Source organism: Grammomys surdaster, unplaced genomic scaffold (genome assembly GCF_004785775.1).
Source record: "Grammomys surdaster isolate TR1022 unplaced genomic scaffold, NIH_TR_1.0 125363, whole genome shotgun sequence".
Taxonomy (NCBI): domain Eukaryota; kingdom Metazoa; phylum Chordata; class Mammalia; order Rodentia; family Muridae; genus Grammomys; species Grammomys surdaster.
The window spans coordinates 258,188-265,980 of record NW_021620235.1 but is presented as its reverse complement, the minus strand read 5'-3'; the positions used below and the strand labels follow the sequence as shown (position 1 = coordinate 265,980).

The window sequence follows — 7,793 nt, the reverse complement described above, 5'->3', positions numbered from 1 at the left end:
AGAGAGAGAGAGAGAGAGAGAGAGAGAGAGAGAGAGAGAGAGAGAGATTTCCCTAAGCTACTGATACCAGGAGATTCAGATCCATCCACAGTTAAACAGAGCAGAACCCACAGTTGTTTCTCCCTGGAATTCTTCTATAAATAAATACCATTAAAAGTGCCCAATAAATACATGTAAAGATATAACGCTCAGAACATTTACGATTAGGAAACACACTGAAGCCTATTTTCCATCAAAGTAGAGAAAGTAGGTCCAGATTTAAAGGAAATATTTTATTCCATCACTAGAGATAAGATCAGGGTAAAGAGTTAAGCTGATATGGGAGCTCGTTCTACTTAAGTCATGGTGAGGGACTGGGCAACAGAAACCACAGTGGACCTGAGCCTGGGCCTTGGCACAGATTGGACACTGACAGCATTAAGATCAGAAAGAAACAAGAATACAAAATGGAGCCATGTGTCTCTAACTTCATGACACCGCCTATTTGCGGTTACACCAATGGTTGAGTTCCTCAAAGTCACAACACAGGATCCTGCTCCAGGCCAAGAAATTACATAGACTCAGGCTGCAATTGGAGGCAAAGAATGCTATTTGCAGTCTGAAGCCTGAGTGGATGCAGAGGCCCCAGTGTGTTGCGGGCACCTTGTAAGTTCTCCATATTATTAATCGCTTTGGATGGGAATGGAAGTGTGGGGTCACTAATGACATGCTTCCTGAGTTACAGAGGCCAGAACAATAGGGCTAAAAATTAACTCCCCTCATTCAGAGCCATCTATTTTTAAAATCCCTGATAAGCAACACACAGGAAGCTTTTACCAAGCTAGCCAGCAAAAATCTGAGCTTTCAATCAACAATTTCTTTTACTGAAGGTGTGGAGTGTGGAAGAAATCTAGAAACACAGATGGCATCTCACATCTGCACATGCAATTTCCTTTTCCTTCATTTTTTATATAAGGCCCTCTTCTTTTCTTAAAAAAAAAAAAAAGAAAAATGATAGAATTTTCCAGTAGAACGCAGCCAGTACCGCTTATCGCTTCTGGGAATGTTCCTAACCTCCATCTCTCCATTTTAGCTGCAATTTAGGTCTTTTAGTGTATGTAGAAAGAGGAGGGAAAGGATCTTATAAAGCCCCCTTTATTACATCCTGAATAATTTAATAAGATCTGGTTCCTCCAAAGAGCTAAAACTTTTTAACAGCCTTCCCTCATCCTCATCCCTAAGTTTGTTCAAACATAATCTTCATAGGTCTTAAGGCCACCTTGAACCTAGAAGATTGTGTTATTACTATTGAGGGGACAGTAAGGGCAGTGGCTTGCTCAAGGTCACTTATAAGGCTAGTTATGGCAAAAGAGCACAGTAAATGAGGAGGAGCATCATAAACCACATTTTACAATGATGAATAGGGGTGCAAATGGATGACTCTACCTGCAGGAATCATTTCTAGAAACCCATAAGGGTACAAGGCCCTTCTCTTTAGAAAGTAAGTCAGATTTTACTTGAGAACACAGCAGTGTCTTACCTGAAAACCTATAAGGGTATTGCAAAATTCTGGATTCAGATACCATGCTTTGAGATCATGCTTCATTCAGACAGAAGAAAAAAAAAATAATGAATTAAAATTTAAGAATGAGGTCTCTTGCTGCAGCAACGCGAGTGGGAGCACCTGGAGCGCGAGCTCGGAACGAGAATCCACGAGTTGTAAGAAAATGGCAGACAAGCCGGACATGGGGGAAATTGCCAGCTTCGATAAGGCCAAGCTGAAGAAAACCAAGACGCAGGAGAAGAACACCCTGCCGACCAAAGAGACCATTGAACAGGAAAAGAGGAGTGAAATCTCCTAAAAGCCTAGGAAGATTTCCCCATCCCACCCCACCCCAACTCGTCATCTCCAACACCCCCTCGTGATGTGGAGGAAGAGCCACCTGCAAGATGGACGCGAGCCACAAGCTGCACTGTGAACCCGGGCACTCCATGCCGATGCCACCGGCCCGCGGGTCTCTGAAGGGGACCCCCACTAATCGGACTGCCAAATTTCACCGGTTTGCCCTGGGATATTATAGAAAATTATTTGTATGATTGATGAAAATAAAACACACCTCGTGGCAAAAAAAAAAAAAAATTAAGAATGAAATCCTGGGAAACCAGACATAGCCATGGGAATGTGATTAAGAAAAGTAGTAAAATGACAACACAAACTAGGAAAATTTTTTAAAGGAATGGTTGGCTTACCTTAAAAAAAAAAACACTCTATGGGAATAAAGAGAATTTGTAGACATGCCATCTCAATAGCCTGATTGCTCTGACACGGGCCTTTCTCCTGACCTTCAGAGCTAGACAATCTGCTTCCTGACTATCTCTGTTGACTGTATCTTTGCCTTTTTATTTTCATACCAAACTCTGAGCAAAAGTAAATTCAAGCCTGTTGACCTTGAAATGCATCCTGTTTCAGAGGATGTCCAAATACTAGAGCATTTCTGCATTCTGAATCCTGAATATTAATTATCCTGTTCATTCACCTCTACTCTATATTTTAAAATTAATTTAAGTATCTACTTTATATCCTGATTGCAGATTCCCCTCCCTCCTCTCCTCCGAGATCCTCCCTCTCACATCCTCTCCCTCTGTCCCCCTCACTTCCTCTTCAAAGAAGGGGGAGGGCTGACATGTATATCAACCCCCCTTGGTCTATCAAGCTGCAGTCAGATGAGGCCCATCTCCTATTGAGACTAGACAGAGCAGCCCAATTAGGGGTAAGGGGTCCAAAGGCAGGCAACAGAGTTAGAGACAGCTCCTGCTCTTGCTGTTAGGAGGTCTTACATGAAGACCAAGCTGTGCATCTGTTACACATGTGTAGAGGGCCTAGTTCCATCCCATGTGTGCTCTCTGGTGGGTGGCTCAGTCTCTGTAAGTCCCTATGGTCTCCAGTGAGTTGAGTATGTAGGTTTTCTTATGGTATCCTTGACCTCTCTGGGTCCTTCAATCCTTCCTTCACTCTTCCACAAGAATAGACATGGGGGTGTGGTGCGGAGGGAGGTAACTGGATTGGAGAAGAAGTAGAGAGAAGAACAGGAGGGATCAAATGTGGAGAGGACAGGGGAAGAGAGAACTGGAATTTGGGGTGTGGCATCTCTTGGATGAGTTAGAAACTTAGGACAATGGAAACATGAGGGAGACCATAGCTAAGACTCCTAACAATAGGGGATATGAAACTTGAACTGGTCACCTCCATCCTTAATCCTTTGGTCTACCCATCTTATCCTTCTACCCCAAGGCTTCTGAAACCTGCTCAGCCCCTTCCTATTTCCATGGCTACTACCACACTGACGTCATATCTTTTTTTCTTTCCTGAACCCTCCAGTGGTAGCCTAACATCACTGAACACAGACACTCATGTTTAGCATCTTCTTTTCTCTAGATTCCTATTTTGTAAGCCCAGATTGATGCCACTCTCCAGTTTAAAAACTTCCATTGGTTCCCAATCACTTTAATCAAATTCAAACCATCCAGGATCAATAAAAATTATTCAATAGCCTCTGAGGAGTGAGGGGCCATGCCTTTTGTCAGCTTACTATCTTTACCTCTCAAAATCACTGGTGAATTTCCCTCAGGTAAGAGCATGGCTCTCGGACTTTTGCTTGACCCAAGAAAACAAATCCGATGTGAAGAACTTTTCCGGAGAGGAAAAAAAAAATTGCAGGGCTGCATGATTATGATGCCCCTTTACTGACCAGTGTACAGTGTCCACAGCTCTGAGACAGGCTGGGAACAGTTGCTATTTGAAACAAGGGAAGGAAGGGCCGGCAAGAGAAGTGACTGAGAAGATGGGTAAGAGGAATATCACTCCTCAGTTACCCAGTCAAGTAGAATCCAGACAATTATTATGCTTTATATTACCTCTTAACATGTTATCAATGCAATCCTTAAAGCTCAAGGTGATGCTAGCAAGTCACATATGAGGGAGAGTGGCAGGGGGCGGGGTAGTGCAATACAGCAGCAACTATTTGATTATGGGATCTCCATGCAACCATTAAGAGCTTCTTGAGCTATAGATACAGTTTCTAGGATACTCTTAATCTAGTTCATCTAAAACCTACACTATGAAGTTAAAGCACCGATAACTCATAACACCTAGGAGAGAGAGCAAAGCAAAATCTATATTTATACATTTTAGAGGCAAGATTTACACTTCCAATTTTATTTCCTGGATGTTCTTCTGACCATACTGTAGTAGGGATTATGAGGGTGATTTATGGACACAAGCTGTGCATAAGAAACTCTACTTTTCAGAAGAATGTTCAGTAGCATCATAAACACACATATCCATGGCTATGGCTCAGCTTGCTACCAACACTGCCATGGGTGTTGAAGGAACATAGACAAAAAAAAAAAAAATCCAAGATCTGAGATCTAGGAGACATCAAACTAGGTAAAACTTTGTGTGTATGTTCAGGAAGGTCTATAAGGAAGGGGGGAAAATCCACAAACGTCTCCAAAAGATCAGCTAAGATGTAGAAAAGTTAAGTAGTTGTTCTCAGGACCGTGAGATATAATTGGAAGGATAGTCATTAACACACAATAATGCTTAAGACATGCTGGAGAGAGCGCAAACACAAAGCTCCTCCAGTTCAGGCAAGGATGGTTGCATAACTGTTCAATTTTTTTTTCCTAAAGCCTTCTGTAGACAGAATTGAATGTGCCTTCTGATGAGAGGCAGGGAGCTGGAGCAGAGGGAATGTGAGGTAACCTGGATGAGCGCCAGCCTCACTCCCCGAATTTCTTTTAGAATGCCCCTTTCTCTCAAGAAATAAAGCTACACGTGTTTTATAGAAAATAGCATATTGTGGTCCAGTTAACAGGCAACTTCTTTTGGGTTTGGTTTTTTGTTGTTGTTGCTGTTGTTTATATTAAAGCAGCTATATACAGGTGGAAAAGGAAGCCTCCACAGGGTAATTTCTACCTTCTGGAGTGATTTGATTGTTCATAATTAATTTTAAAACAAAGCTGCCAACGTATAGAACAAAACTATGGAAGTCGGGAAGCTATTTGGTTCACTGATTAACCAAAATCTGAAATATATAAAAAAATTCCCACTTAGGCTGTTTTATTGAGTCTTGGCATCAAAGTAAACCTGCTGGCATACAGGGAGGGGAAGGTTATTATTTTACTACTTGGCATTCCTATGTATAAGCTTATGGGTATTTACTCAGTTGACATCATCTTTCTCATCCCTTGGGTGAGCATAGAATGGTACAGCCAAGCAGGAAGTCAGTATCTTATCCTAGAGTTAAAATTCTCAGTGCTTTATATTTACCTTAATGCCTGATGCTGGACCAACCTCCTTTCCACTAGTAAGTCAACAATTCTGATAATGTCCAAATGTTTCTCTGTCCTTCCTTCGGTCTAACAGTCAGAGTTATACATTTTTGAGCACTTCAATAGGACAGCATCTCAAATACAGATTAATGTGGCAATGGTAGTAATTATCAGAGAAACAACTGTCGGCAGAGCATTTAAAAACTACTTAATTCTCTGGGCTCACTTTGGTTATGTACTCAAACAGCAGCGTGGGAATGACAGGAAGAGAAAGCATGGAGGGTGTGTGGGGTGTTTGTATCAGTAGTGATATTACAATCATCTCTTTCATTTACTGATGATTTACTATCCTAGGAAGCATACATCTATCAACCTCGAACTAACAACAAATCAGAAAGGAGGGGATTGCTACATTCATTTAGCAAACACCAGCACTGTGGTTCTCAGGGGTTATGCTGCCCAAGCTCATTCTTCTGTAAGTCATGAAGAGTCACGCTGTGTTTCCAAGCCCACCGCTAATGATTCAACTCATCCTTCCTCTTCTCCCATTTTCTCTACTCCTACAGCCTATGTATATGCCTGTCACCCTCCATATGCACACACTGTAATATTCCAGGGCTCAGCTGAGCCATCACTTCTCATAACCCATTCTGACCCCAGCCTAGAAGAACTGAAGGTGCCCCCGCAAAAGCAAGAGCCATGCTTAGTTATCTTGAAATTTCTAAGGCACAGCCCAGCTCCTGAACCTTAGTTCATGTTCAAGAAATAGGATAGCCTGCACTGCCTCGACTGGCGATTTAAACTGGATCCAAAGTAAAGTAAATGTAAACCCATTCACTAGAATGTTATCACTGAACTGCTGTCAGCTTTTTCAAGCACACAAGGATGTCCTTTTTAGTGTTGAGCAGAGAATTTTTAAACATTAAAAAGAAAATGAGATACTTTTCATACTACATTTCAGTTACAATCTGGTTTGGCTACTCCCGCGTTTGCTGTTCCTTTCCTCTGTTATATGTATTAATTATCAAATACATGAGCTAGCTCAAATGACTTCTCCATTGCAGTCCATCTGTGCTTTCTTCTCAATAATGTATTGAAGTCATGAGTGCTGGATTCATTGCCTTAGCGATTCCCAGGGCACCAGCCGTGATTTCACTGCAGCACTGAGCAGAAGGAGAGCTAATGGTTGAGGCAGAAAACACTTAATCAATATCACTCGTGGCAGAAGTTTAAAACCCCAAGCCCCCAAGCAGATTTCGTAAAGGCTAAGATCAAGGCCCCGGTCTTTAGGAATGCATTCACTGTACTATGAGGTTCAGAACTGCTTTCATGCCTACCAAATTCCCAGTTACTCCACAGGCTTCTCAGGGTGATGTGAGTCCTACAAATAACTCCTGTGGCCCAGAGGCAAAGCCCCTGCAAGAATGAGACAGGGAATGTATGGTTTCCAGGAAGATCTTTACCTCCCGAAGATATAGAGTTGAAGCAACAGATAAAATATTTGCTCTAAATTAGCACAGGGCAGACAATTATAAACTGTCAGTGTCAAAGGGTATCTAAAGATTATATATTAGACCTGGGACTGATGGGGTATGCTGAGGGTTGGATGGGTCCAGAGAATGGGCCATAAAATTATGAGCACAGAGATTGATGAGCAGGAGCCATTAACTACATCAACTGATGCTGAACCAGTTGTATGCTGCAGTTGTGTGCTCAATCATAAGCCGCCTGTGTGCTCTGACAATAAAGCAGATGCTTGCCTAAGGGTCAGGGAGGGCAAGCGCGATCAGGGGACTACTAAACAGCCTGCATTGTGCTTAAAGACTTGTGCATTATTAAACATCATGAAGTCTGACTCCCTCTAGATCCCATGAGTCTAATCTATTATAGATGGAGTCTTGCCTTCTTCAAAACCATGGTATTTGCAGAATCAAAGATGGCTTTAAGATGTACTTTCTACACCATAACATACAAACAAAATGCTTGTCTCTGTCCTTTCATTGAACACATGTGTGAAGGAAGCAACCAACACATCAGTTAGCCAATAGGTACAGCAACCTTCCAGTGTTCTTCAGGGGGCTAGCCCCTAAGATATGCAATCTCAAGTACTGTCCATAGTATGGTCTTACTTATCATGCTTCTTTCTTTCGTGAAACAGGAAGTTGCTATGCCAGCATGTTCCTTTTCACTGCCCACTGCACGCATTGTAACAGCATCACTGGAATTTTAACAGATGGTTTACATGTGTGATGTCCTTTTCAGTAATTTGTTTTCTTCACATACATACACATACATACATATGTACTGGGAATTGAATTCATGGAGTTATAAACACTAGGCAAGTGTTCTACCACTGAACAATATTCCCAGGCATTAATTTGTATCTTCAACTTGCCCTGTAGAAGGAGATAAGAATTGTTCAGCTTCAACATAACAAGAACAACTCAATCTTAAGAATCTTAAGTGTGTTTATCGGATGA

The 7,793-nt window shown here is 41.9% G+C and overlaps 2 protein-coding genes and 1 pseudogene across 3 annotated transcripts in view; 2 read left to right on the top strand and 1 right to left on the bottom strand.

The window, feature by feature from the left end:
* Positions 1–7,793, bottom strand: part of Ctnna3 (catenin alpha 3) — a 1,089,047-nt gene that overhangs the window by 959,046 nt on the left and 122,208 nt on the right. The gene's annotated exons all lie outside the window — the stretch shown is intronic.
* Lrrtm3 (leucine rich repeat transmembrane neuronal 3) overlaps positions 1–7,793 on the top strand; it is a 171,079-nt gene that overhangs the window by 146,392 nt on the left and 16,894 nt on the right. The gene's annotated exons all lie outside the window — the stretch shown is intronic.
* On the top strand, positions 1,638–2,119 carry LOC114637646 (annotated as a pseudogene). Its single transcript, XR_003713773.1, has one exon. The product of XR_003713773.1 is annotated as a thymosin beta-10 pseudogene (transcript).